Source organism: Paroedura picta, chromosome 9 (assembly GCF_049243985.1).
Source record: "Paroedura picta isolate Pp20150507F chromosome 9, Ppicta_v3.0, whole genome shotgun sequence".
NCBI lineage: Eukaryota > Metazoa > Chordata > Lepidosauria > Squamata > Gekkonidae > Paroedura > Paroedura picta.
Window position 1 is genome coordinate 50,555,254 of NC_135377.1, and position 13,843 is coordinate 50,569,096.

Below are 13,843 nucleotides of genomic sequence, written 5' to 3' on the forward strand. Positions count from 1 at the left end.
AGTGATTAATGTACCATTTCACTAGGGGGGGGATTTGTTTTGAAATCAAATATGCTAGCATGACAAAATCTAATCTTGGTTATATTTCATAGAATCCTAGAGTTGGACAGGGCCATGCAGGACATCTAGTCCAACCCCCTGCTCAATGCAGGATCTGTCTAAAACATCCAGGATAAGTATCTGTCCAGCCGCTGTTTGACGACTCTCAGTGAGGGGGAGCTCACCACCTCCTTAGGCAGTTGATTCCACCGCTGAACTACTCTGACTGCAAAAAAAAATTCCTGATATGTAGCCAATATCATTGTACTGTGTACAATATACTGTGGATCATATCTACTGTACCATGTATTGTGGATCCTATCCTCTGCTGCCAATAGGAACCTTTCCCTGCTCTCCTCTAAGTGACAACCTTTCAGATGCTTAAAGACAGCAATCATGTCCCCTTTCCACCTCCTCTTCTCCAGGCTAAATGTTCCCAAATCCCTCAACCTTTCTTTATAGGACTTTGTCCCCAGGACCTGGGTCATTCTTGTTGCTTTCCTCTGAACCCTCTCAATTTTGTCTACATCCTTTTTGAATTGGGGCCTCCAGAAGTACGGACTGTACTCCAGGTGGGAGTACTTTACTTGTCTTTAGAAGGATATTTCTCCCCCCCCCCCATTAATTTGAGTAGTAGCGTTTTACCCTGATAAAAGATGGTTGTTTTTTTTTGTTAATATTCTCAAAAATTTCCATTTGAGTTTTAATAATTAAACCAGTATTCTTTAAAAAGGATATTTAGTTTATTGTTCCTTTAACTGATAATTTCTGTGATGAAATATACAGCTGTTCTGATGTCCAACGTGTTAGGCTGGAGTTGGCTAACTGTCTAATTCTTAAATATTAGTTACAATTCTCACTTCAGCTTTTTACAGTAAAATCTAGCATGCCCGGATTGGATAACGCCACCTCTGAAGAAGCTGCATGTTTTAAATAAAGAAATAATATTTTACCAACTACTTGCCATTGTATACTAAATATACAACTTACAGCATACAACCAAGATCTAATTCAGCCTTTCTCAGCTTTATTACCATTGAGAGACCCCTGAAATATTCTTGAGGCTTTGAGAAACCCCAGAAGTGATATGATCATGCAGAATATGGTTGGGAACCATAGCTGTGTACATGCCCATCTGGGGCCCCTCCCCTTCCCACCTCCTACAGGCCCATCATTGGCCATTTGGCAGGGAGAGGGTCAACATGACTATACATGATCATATCACTTGATGAATATTTAACACATTTCAAAAATATATTAAAAATTAATTAACTCCCCACTCATTCGGGAAACCCTTCTGGGGCTATCAAGAAACTCCAGGGTTTCATGAAACCCTGGTTGAGAAAGCCTGCTCTCATTAACCTTTTACTTAAATGAAAACCACTTATGTGTAAGCATGCCATTACTGGCAGTTTTTCCTTATTGTAGTTGCATTGTAGGTATTGTAGGTATTTCCTTATTATAGGTAAGGTTAGCTTACCTACAAAGATCAGGCTCTCACACACGGAGCACTGTTTGATAGGAGAACTTGGATGGAGAGACAGCTCTGATAGTATAATACATAGAATACATTAAGAGATGTGGCTTTCTACATGACATAACTTTTTAAATATAAGTGATCTTGCTTCTTGATAAATTCAAATTTATTTGTGCAATGGCTGCTGCCTTAAAAGAAATCACTTGATTTTTATTTCTTTCAGAAGGTCTTTTACATTGCTGAGAGTTTTACAATTTCCAAACAAGGAATATTTAGTGACACAGCCTCCAAATTTTGGTGGCTTCCCCAAATGCCATTGCCAACCTCCTGAGACTGTTTCGCTATGTGACCATTTTTAAAGTGCAATGTGGTAAGCCCAGGAAAGTGGATTTACCACCCTCTATCGCAAGTCCCAGGGATGAACAAACAGCCAGCAGCCAAGGATAAGAACAAATGGAGGGGGAAACACAGTATAGTCTTTTGAGCACTTTCCCATCCTCTCTGCTTGCTCACCATTTCCTGACTTGCAGTAGTTCACCTGGCATCTTTATCTTCAGTCGTCCTAAGTAGCCGCTGCCGCTGTGGCCTCGCTGCCCATTGATTGAAGGGCTGAGGATCAGTGACTAAAAGAGCGCGTTGCTTTCGTTGGTGCCTTTTTCACTGTCAGTGAGGAGGGGGAAAGGTGAAAGTGTGGAGGGGAGAAATGGCTGCATTTACTATCATGCAATTGTGGGTAGAAGATATCACATGATTCTGCCCCACGTACGGAAGTGGTCTTTATATTTCCCCCCTCCAAGCCCACATCCAGGATTTTAAAGGAGGGGATATTACAATAGATTCCAAAATCTTGTGAAACTTCTTAATTAGTTCTTTCTCACTTTTTCATGATTTTTAAACTTTTATTTTTCCATCTAGTACCATTACTATTAGGTTTTCATTGATTCCGTGAGTAGATTTTTATATTATTTCTTTTATTTAATCTTTTGGGGAGGTTAAGCTCCCACCAAAAGCCCCTTGTATACAGCTTTGCCCCCCCCCCAATAGTTTTGGCCAGTTGGGATCCATAATGATGAATGTTTCTGTGTCTTAGTGTTGCAGAGATATCTTACTTTGCTTTCATGTATTATGAAGTCTGAAGATTTGGTCTTCTATATCCTAAAGGTAAAGGTAAAGGTATCCCCTGTGCAAGCACTGAGTCATGTCTGACTGTTGGGGTGATGCCCTCCAGCGTTTTCATGGCAGACTCAATTCGGGGTGGTTTGCCAGTGCCTTCCCCAGTCATTACCGTTTACCCCCCAGCAAGCTGGGTATTCATTTTACTGACCTCGGAAGGATGGAAGGCTGAGTTAACCTTGAGCCAGCTGCTGGGACTGAACTCCCAGCCTCATGGGCAAAGCTTTCAGACGGCTGCCTTACCACTCTGCGCCACAAGAGGCTCTATATCCTAGTGGCATTTTAAAAATCAAGGAGAAATGTTTGCAGGAGCAGGTGTTAATAGGGTCTTAATAATATTAATAGGGTATTAATATTATTTTTCAAAGCCGACCCTTAAGATATATGTAATATTTTAATCATTGTATTATATGTACTCTTTATTTTTTGTTATGATATGTTTCTCATGTCAATACAGCTCTGTAGACTACTTTGGTGGGCTGTGACAAACCAAGTTGTTAAATGTACAATTTACCTTTAAGCCCCACCCTGCAAAACTAAAAATGTATTCCCCAGTGAGGTATGAAAGTCATGCTTAATCAATGTGCTGAGCTTCTAAAGGTGCTACAGAACTCTTAGTATGTTACAACAAGGTGCAGCCAGAAATCCACAAGTCTCCTTTCGCTTGTCTCCTTTCTATTAAGTGCAACAGGAAATGTGTCAGTGTAATGTTTTGTCTCAGTGCTGTTTTTCCTGCAAAGAAAGAAAATGCACGTTCACATTGTGCAACTATAAATAATCAACTACAAACATTATTTAAAGGTTCAGAAAGTAGGATAAGTACTGAGGATAGAAGGAACAGCCAGAATAACAAAAGTATGGAGAGAAAAAAGCTGGAGACAAGACTACATGCAACATTGGAGAAGCTATCCTGGAACATAAAAGAGGCTGAAAAAGAGTAGGAGAGAGAATTTATAGTAGGAAACAGAAAAATAGGAGTCTTAGGAGGAGTAGGTGGCCAAAAAAGATGGCTTCGCTTTATCACTTTGAGAACCCTGCCAATTGGCGAGCAACATTCATAATTCAAATTCTGTTTTCTGTATATGCATTGGTCTCTTAGATATAGAAAGCCATCTGGTATGGCTGTTGAGAAAGTATCATTTTATTTAAAAGGGTGCCATTAAAATGTAATAGACTAGTTATACCCCCCCCCAAAAAAAATGATCACACTGATTTCCAAAAACTTTTTGATTGCACAAGAATTTTTAGGAAAATGCTACCATTTGTTTTGGAATATTTTTAACTTAAATTTGGAGAACTTGCATGTTCACACAACCATGCTTGATGTTTGTTCCTCTATATAATGATGTGATTTGATAAGTAAGCAAACATGATGACTCTAAGATATTTGTTATATATTAATTTTTTCCTACCTACACAGGATGCAAAAAGCACATGTAATTATTGCTTAACCAGGGAAAAACTAGAGCTTGAAGTGTGTTTTACTAAGAACGTGTGTTTTCTTACATTAGAGTAGTGGTCCCCAACCTTTCTTTTGTCAGGGACCGCCTCCGGGGCGAGGGGAGAGCTGATGGCCTCGACAACCGCACAGCAGCTGCGTGCAAAAGTGTACGCACAGTTGCCGCACATGTGGGTTTCCGCCATCAGGGGGCGCTAACGTGCATGCATGGCAACTGTGCGTGTGCGTTTTCGCCACCAGGCGCCGGCGTACAGGCCTGCCTCTTCCCCGAGCTTCTTGCTGTGGGGGGGAGGCAGGCTCGGCTGCCAGCGGCCTGGTACCGTGGCCTTTACGGACCGGGACCGGGCCGTAGACCGGGGGTTGATGACCCCTGCATTAGAGGATCTTCGTTATACCAAGTATAATGAAAGAAGGTTATTTGAATTTATAAATTTCTGATAAACCTTCTGTATTAAAAACCAGAGCTGCACAACAATGATACTAAGTGATTTGCGAGCCACAAATGGCTCTTCTGCACACTGTCCCCAAAGGTGACTCATAACCTATGTTCCAGGAGAGTGAGCAAAACCTGCATAACTTGTGGTTCAGAGGGTTTCCACCCTGAAATACTGTCACCGCAAGGACTGGTGGATGGGTCAGCTGCTGTATAGATGCCAGCAATGGAAATTAAGGGCCTGTCCTCTCAACTTTCACCTCCTCTGTAGGATTTGTGCTGTAATCCTAGCAGTCAAGTGGCAGTTGGGAGGAGAACAGATTGCTGCAGAAAAGAGAATAGAAACTACCATTACCACAGGAGCCCTCCAGTAAAAGAGTAAGTTGGCCACAGGAGGGTGGTGCTTTCTAGGTGACCAATTTGCTTTCCTCTGGGGGAGACACTGTCTTGCCTGAGCTGCTATGTGTATTTGATGGGGTGGCACAGAACATACCATAGTCATGGGAGTCTTTTGGTTGACACACAATTACAAAGTGATCATTTTTAACAGAGACAGAAATGGAGCCATTAAGATCCACACATTGCAAACCAATGTCTAACTATAGCTTGGAATCTGAATTCCCATTTCCTGACACCTCTAAATTTTTTATTCTTTATTGCGGGGGGGAGACAATGCAGAATCAAGCACTACTTATTATACAGAAAGAGGTACAGCCTAAATTGACAGAACTAAAGAGTACTAGATTTTTCAAAGCATTTGTTAGTCATAGTACTTATATTATTTACATAACATAGGAGTCTGGTAGTGCTTAGAGAACCGCAACATTTATCCCATCATTAAGGTTTCAAAAATTTAGAGCTCACTAGAGATTTACAAACATTTTGTTCTAAAGGGCTACGTGGAGACATGTTTTATTTTGCTGTTGTAGACTGATGTGCCTACCAACCAGTAATTCTAAAATACTTCTGAAGAGTTTCCTGCAATTCCTTCCTGATCAACTCTATCTTGTCAGTAGGGCAGTGGTCCCCAACCTCTTTATCACCGGGGACCACTCAACGCCGGGGACCACTCAACGCCTTTTACTGAGGTCCAGTGGGGGGGGGAGTTTACTCCTCTACTCTCAACCACTGCCCTAATGCTCTCTGATCGCTATGGTAATGTTTAAACATCCCTTCAAAATAAGATACAGACACTCCACAACAATGAACATAAGGAACATTTTATTTTCATGGAAATTTTAACTCATGACAATGACAAATCAATGGGAACCCTAAGCTTGTTTCTCTGCAACGAGATCTGGGTGTGATGGGAGACAATGACACCCATCATAGGCAACACCCAAGTGTGTTGTAAAGGGCCGGGGGGGATGAAGTAAAGGGACGGGGGGGGGGAGAAGGCATCCTTCGGGCCCCACCTCCAATTAGTCGAAGGACCACTTGTGGTCCGCGGCCCACAGGTTGGGGATCACTACAGGAAGGAATCAGTTTACCCTACCTTCCTAGCAGTTTTCATTTGAAACTGTTTTCATCATCTCCATTTCTGGCTACTTGTTTCTCTGTAGCCTTTGAGATGGTTCTTGCAACTGGAGTTAAACTTCAACAATTATATTTTGGTATACAGAGGGGATGAGAATTATTTTTCCATTTGGTGATATTTTTATCCCAACTCCTTCCCCATTCATCACAGATAATGGAAACAACCTATATAAATTCTTGTTGGTTGCATGCAGAATTATGTCAACATTTTCTTTTCTCCTTTACCTCTTGTGATGTAATAAAAATGTAGTTTTCTTTGTTCTTACATTGTAGGTTTCCCTAGATAATCTATAGAACACTGCCATAGTGCAATATTACATACACATTCAAATTGTCACGACTTAGAAATATGTATGAACTAGTGGCAAAGCCCGTTCATAAGAACGGGCTTTGAAAGGGTCACACCTGTGGCCTGTGCGACGCCTTTCCAGGTCTTTGGGAAGCGCTCCCTCTCCCCCCCACCCCCCCTCGGCCGGATGGCTTCCCAAAGGCCTTGATAGCACATCCGGGGCCTGTGCAAGGCTTTAGCAGGCCTTTGGGAAGTGCTCCCCGGCCCAGGCATGGCTCTTACCTGGGGCCTGCAAGTGGAGCAGAGCAGTCATTGACTGGCTGGCTCTAACAATCTGTGAGGCAAGGGCTGAGGGCTTGGTGAGGAATGGCGAGAGCTGTAGGGGCAGGACTAGTCAGGACGCAGCTGGCTGCAACCTGATTGGCCCTGGAGAGGCTGGACAGTCCGTCCCCCAAGGCTGTTTCACAATTATTAAGAGGCACCAAATGGATAAGATAATCTAATACAAAAAATACAGCAGTAATCAATGTCATAATTCCTATTTATGTGGGTGAGTGGAGAGAGAAAAGGAGAAACTGTAGTGGCTGATAAAATCATAGGCAACTTTCTCTTTTAGTATTTATAATGATAGCTATGAATATCTTTTTAAAATGCAGTAGGATTAAGTGCATTTTCATGATTTGACAAACATTTTAATTATGTTAATGTATATTACATATATATGCACAAACTGTTAATATAATTTGACTTACATGTCAATATTTCTTAGACCTTTTAAGCAAGTTTGAGAGAATCATAAAGTTGCATACATGAGAAGGAAAAAAATAGGAAATGTACCACATGTAAAGTAGAAAAAAATCTGTATCTGATTTGACAGTGAAGTATAGCTCTGCTAATGAAAGATTGATTGGAATGCTAATGCAATTGAGTTTCTAAGCACTGGATAGTATATACTTCTATTTTAAAACGCTATGAACAAGCAGTGTTGCTGGATGAAATTGTTTTGTGGATAGCGCTTCATGTTTATGTTTTAGAAGTACAAAGAAGATCATTTTTGGTGGATTGTATTAATTGGATAGTATTTTAATTGAATATTTAGAACATTTTAAAGCTTTGCTAAAATGAATGGAATATGTAGGTAGTTATACAGCCTGGAATCTTTGATATCAAAAGTTTGTAATGTACGTTCCTTTTTGTTCCTCATTTTTATAGTGTTAGAGATATGTATATATATATAGGCTTTCTTGAACTTTTCAAGTAGTAGTGTTAAAGTGGTTTTGTGTACTTTATAATTTTTACAAAGTATCCCTAATGTTGAATATTGCTTGTGCGAAAAGCTATCTACCTCTTTTGAATAAATGTGCCCTTTTTGGAAGACCTTATTCAAATTACATTAAGAGACTTATTAGGTTGCGTTGTCTGTTTCTGTTGGGGGGAAATAAGGTGGACAACAGAATACAAAACGGAACCAGTTTAAGCATAGAAAATAAGAGTGCTTAAAAAATCCTAGCAGGATAAAGGAGAGACTGAATCAAAGGATCATAGAATTAACAGAAATTTTAAAAAATGCTGTTTAGTAATATTGATATCAGAAAACAAGACTTAGACAGTAATGAAATCGGTGCAGAAACAGAGAGAGACCAAAAATCATGTCAAGATCTGTAGCATGAAGAAATAGTAACATCACTGAAATAGAAAGATCAAGGACAAATGCAGAGCAAAAATATGAAAGTCTGTGTTTGAAATGTTTACTTTCAGAGATTAAGCAGATAGCAATGGACACACTGAAGCAATATGAGCCAGGTAAATAAGATGTTGGTTTAATGTCTGCAGGTAACTTTTGCAGGTATCTTAAAACCTGTGCTTGACAAATAACTTGTGTTCTCCATCCAGGACTGTGGTGGCTTCTCCAAGTGTTATTTCTAAGGTCCTTTCAAGGTATACAATGATAGGTTCAAAGACAGTAGCAGCCTTTTTGAAACTGAAACTGCATCTGGCCCTGCCTTTTCAGACTAGATGGGTAGATCACGAAAAAAAAGGACGGTTCAAAATGAGTACAACAACAGAAAAAAGAACATATCCTAGGCTACAATACACAATTTCACAATGAATGCAACAAACGTGTCTAATATCTTCTTTTTATTTGAACAACCAAAACAGCCTCTAGATTATAACCGTTTTCAAGTAAGTTTTCATCAGTGGTTGTTTTTCAGCTTACTGTTTGCTAATTAAGTCCTTCAATAGGATCAATTCTTATCGGCAGGATTTAAATAATATATATGTCTACTGCCCCGTACCTGTGAGCTATAGGGTACCTGAACTGTGGCTCTCCAGATGTCCATGGACTACAGTCCCCATGAGCCCCTGCCAGCATGTGATGGTAGGGGCTCATGGGCATTGTAGTCCATGACATCTGGAGAGCCACAATTCGGCCACCTAAATAACTACAGCCTTTTAACACTGAAGAAAGAAATAACTCTCCTGTCTCAGACAGGGGGGAAAGGCTGGACCAGCACTTGGATGGCAGCAGGGCAGATTTCCGCTTGTGCACGATGTCTATGCCAGTCCAGACCCCTCCTGGTCCTAGTCTGCTATAGAGCCTCTGATGTCCTGCAGCAAGGGAATAATTCCAGGTCCTGCCCCTCCCCTTCCTATAGTGTCCCAACAGGGACAAAACAACACAGAGCTGAATGGAGCATTTTTTTACCTTGTCTGTCTAGCATCCATCCTTCTCCCTCCCCCTCAGTCCCTGCAGCCTCTCCCCTTTTCAGCTGCCTTTTGTCTCCTCTTTTACTCTAGTTCTTCGACCCTTTCCCCTCTCAGTTCCTTCCTCACCCTGGTTCCTTCCCTTCATACCTAACTTTATTCTCTTTTGCTTCATTTTCTTTCTTCCTTCGCTCTCTCTAGTTTTAGTTTTACCCTTCCTTTTAGTTTTACCCTTCCTTTTCCACTCTTCTACCCATTCATTATACAAAACCATGACAGCCATTTTGGATTACCTAAGCAACCAGAGATGGCAGAAATAAAAATAAGTAATTCCACAGGAACTCAGCTTTACAAACTTTTCATTTCACTTTCCTGTTAACTTTCTTTTTATCCCATCTTTTAAAATGATTCTTCTGCAAACTCAGAGGTTTCTCAGGTTTGCGCAGATATCTCCCCTGTCTATCCATGGCCCCATTGTACAGATTTTTTAAAAGCATCCTGTGGCCACGTTAAGAATTAGATTTATGCTTGTGACAGATATAAGAGCAAACACCACACAGCAACACAGAGCCAATGAGAACAACACTCTTAACAAACCAATGAAAAGCTGTGTTACGTAGCAGAGTCAGTTATGGAAGCTGGTGAGTGCCGGAAGCTGGAGAGAAGAATTAGTGGGGAAGCAGTTAATCTAACAGGATGAACGGATACAGATTTTTAAAAAATTAAATCCCCTTACACTATCTGGATAACAGTGTAAAGTATTACTGAATTATAGCAGATTTGTAACAGTATATCCAGTATAATAAAGCTACCTAAGCTTGCAAGAGTAGGCTTGCCAGCCTCCAGGTGAAGCCTGGAGTCCTTCCAGAATTACAGCTGAAGTCCTGACTACAGAGATCCATCCCCCTGAAGAAGATTGTGGCATTGGAAAGGGGACTCTATGGTATTGCATTCCTGCTGAGCTGCCTTCCTAGGCTCCACCCCCAGATCTCCAAGAATTTCCCAAGCTGGACTTGGCAACCCCACAGGAAGTGGTTTCTTGCATGTACAGTTTTTAAAAGTTCAATCCCTTATCTTATTACCTGTTCCAGTTTAAGATGTGTTAAAGTTGCTATTGCTATCCTTTAAAGAAAATCCATTTTAGCTCTCTGAAATTGTCCCAAACCTCAGTTATCAGCAACAGGTTTGGGTGAAGAAGAGCTGGTTTTTTTGTATCCTGAGTTTTACTACCCAAATGAGTCTCAAAACAGCTTACAATTGCCTACTCCTCGTCTCTTCACAACAGACACAGTGTGAGGTAGGTGAGACTGAGAAAGCTCTGACAGAACTGTCACTTGCTCAAGGTCACCCAGCTGGCTGCATATGAAGGAGTGGGGAATCAAACCCTTTGAGTCAAAATTTATTGCACTAGGCCATAGGCCATCGCAAGATCAAATTGTTAAAAACAAACGTAGAATGGGGAATCAAACCCAGTTCTCCAGATTAGAGACCACTGTTGTTGTTGTTGTTGTTTCAATTTATTACCCGCCACTTCCAAGTGGCTCATGGCGGGTTACAATAAGCTGCATACAATCCCAATAAAAACCCCATTAAAGCTCCCAGACATAAAAACATAACACATACCCAACTAATCACATTAACAAAAAGGAGATACGGTGGAAAAAACGAACTGGAATCACTATCATTCCCCCAATAAAAATCTCATAAAGGGGCGGGGGTGAGAAGAGGGGCACATATGGAACCCACAAGCCGCCATTCACACCGCTTAACCACTACACCATGCCCATGCCAACTTCTTTCCTGGAAAAACATTTGCATTGATTTCCTAGGTGGAGAATAGGAAAGTGAAAAGCCTAAGATGATCTGGGGAGATAAACTTGTTAAAGTGCTCTCACCAGGAACATCACATGCTTAACTCATAAGGTATGAATCATCAGAAAAGTTTGTAGGGAAAATGGGAGACAGTTTTTAGGTTATGCTATTTTTGGGTTGCATTGAAATTGGATCTTGTCTAAGGTAACCTGTTTGCCGATATCTTCTGATTTAAGTAGCAGTGACATCTTACTCCCTGCATGCTAGGTTGAGTCTGTGGCAGTGCACAAGGTAATTGTTGGCCCTGTGGAACTGAACATGCTGACTTGTCTAATGTATTTTGGCTTTGTTTCAAGATGAGACCCTTTTAGCATAACTGGCTGTGTTATACCTGAAATGATTTTGTTTGGTTATTGCAAGGTCTGATTAAGTAAATATCTGATTTCATATTAGTGGTGAAATTATTTACTACTGCTAAAATGTGTTGGAAAAGACACTCTCTTCATTAATCAGAAAGAGTTAGATTACATGCATTTATTTTATATCTAGATATATTTTAGAAGATCAGAAACAAAGGAATATGCTGATAAGAAGAACTAAATTTATTGATTATTGTAATACTACAGGAAAATATTAAACTTTTTTTCTTTGATTTAATGAAGAATTGCAGAGAACACAGTAATTATTTTTGAAGATAAAGATTGTGTTATTATTGTTTAGATTTATTATCTTTTGGCTTTTTATGTTTAGAATAAATATTTATTTACTTCATTTATTCACTGGCTTTCCCCTTATTGGAGACCCAAAGTGGCATACATCATTCTGTTCTGCTTTGCTTCATCGTCATAACAACTATGTGATTTAGATTAGGCTGATAGTGTGCCAAGGTCACCCAGCAAATTTCCACACAGATTTGAGCCTGGCTCTTCCAGATCCTGGTCTAATATCTTAACTACTACTACTAATAATAATAATCTTTATTTTCCGAACCCACACTTCCCACAAGGCTCAGAGTGGGTAACATCATTCATAAATACATAAAAATTTGAAATCATAATTTGCATTTAAATAGTACAAACTAACCCCTCTGCTACTAATTAAATACTAAACGTTAACTATTACGGTGGGTATCCGTATTTGGGCAGATTTATCTTTCCATGATACTCGGATGGAGTTTGGATTCTTCAGGGGAGGTCAGCTGATTGGATTTTATGAGTGTTATCTTCCTGGTAGAATAGCTCTGCCTCGCAGGCTCTGAGGAACTGGTTGAGGCCCCACAGGATCTCAGTGGTCAGAGCATTCCAGCAGGTGGGGTGGGCGCTGAAAAAGCCCTGGCCCCAGCTGACAACATTCTCACCTCTCTGGGACCAGGAATCCTGAGGAAATTTTGGATGTCAGTCTGTAGTGCTTTCAGGGGGGTTTTGGCCACCTCATGAGAAGGAAGGACTCTCTGGAGAAGAGCCTAATGTTGGGAGCGACTGAGGGCAAAAAAAGAAGGGGACGACAGAGAATGAGGTGGCTGGATGGAGTCACTGAAGCAGTTGGTGGACGCTTAAATGGACTTCGAGGAATGGTAGAGGACAGGAAGGCCTGGAGGATTATTGTCCATGGGGTCGCAATGGGTCGGACACGACTTCGCACCTAACAACAACAACAACAACAAAGTGGAAGAACTCCAATAAATAACAAAAAGTGGGTGCCAAGTAACATGAGATATAGCATTGATAGTACAATGCAAGGTCCTCCCATTGCCAAGTATACAGAATGCACATTCAGTCATACCCACCGTATCATGCTACTCTTCTGGCAGCTGGGGCCAGCCATCTATATGCTCTTTCTCATTCTGTGCATGAGAGTATGCCACCAGGAACTTTAAAGCCATCTCTCATTAGAGTTGCCAGGTTTCAAGTGTACCTGGGATCCCCAGGAATTACAGTTCATCTCAAAACTAGAGAGATCTGTTCCCTCTAGATTGGAAAATAGATACTTGGGAGCCATTTAGAAACTCTTGTTTCCATTGTAGGAGGATTCTTGGTATGAAACCTCCCAACATTTTGTGATTTGCCTCGACACACACAAGACATCCAGTTTGTGACTGTGCCACTCAACAACCTCGATATCTCAAAATCCCCACAGGTTTAACAAACTAAATGAAAGAAAATGTTTAGCAATAGTTTAGGTCCATGTTGAGGATGCCACCAGGAAAGAGGAACTTTTTCTCTTATTTCATGGACTTGTCCAATATAAAACAATTTTGGTGCAAGGTATGCAGATGTTGAGCAAAATATGAATTTGTGAGGTGAAATGCAGACTAGTGTCAGTTATAATTGAATGTATTTCAATATTCCGCTATGACTTAGGAAGTTTAGGTTAAGCAAAGTTTGAGTCCAGTAGCACCTTTAGGATTGCAAAGTTTTATTCAAGAGAAGATTTCATTTGCATGTACACTTATTCAGATATAAGTGTTGGATAATTATGGTAATAGAATAAAGTTGCATTTTACAGACAAATGAGATGGTGGAGAGAAATATGAACAGTCACTCCTTATGCAAAGATGGTCTTTATTCTTAAATGATTGGAATCAAGTTAAACCAGAGGAGGTGATGAAACATTTAGTCTTGCAATGTATTTTAAGTGGTTAGATTTAAGGATTTTTTCTGTTTTTGGTTTTACTTAATATATAATGACATACTTAAGACCTGGGTATTTGTATTTCCTTTGTTCCGGCAGTGTATATATTTTTGATTATGTAAAATCCTTCTTGTTCAGGCAAGAGATTTGGGTAGAGGTCATAGGTAAGAGGAGAGCACAAGATGATGAACATTCAAAGGTAGTAAATGTGTATGTTCCAGCCCTGGTTATGAGAATATCTGCTGGAAAATTTGCTTACTCTTTGACTATAAAGGTATTGGTTTAGAG

General features: G+C 40.4%; 1 protein-coding gene across 1 annotated transcript in view; it reads left to right on the forward strand.

Moving 5' to 3' along the window:
* GNAL (G protein subunit alpha L) overlaps window positions 1–13,843 on the forward strand; it is a 156,367-nt gene that overhangs the window by 32,900 nt on the left and 109,624 nt on the right. The gene's annotated exons all lie outside the window — the stretch shown is intronic.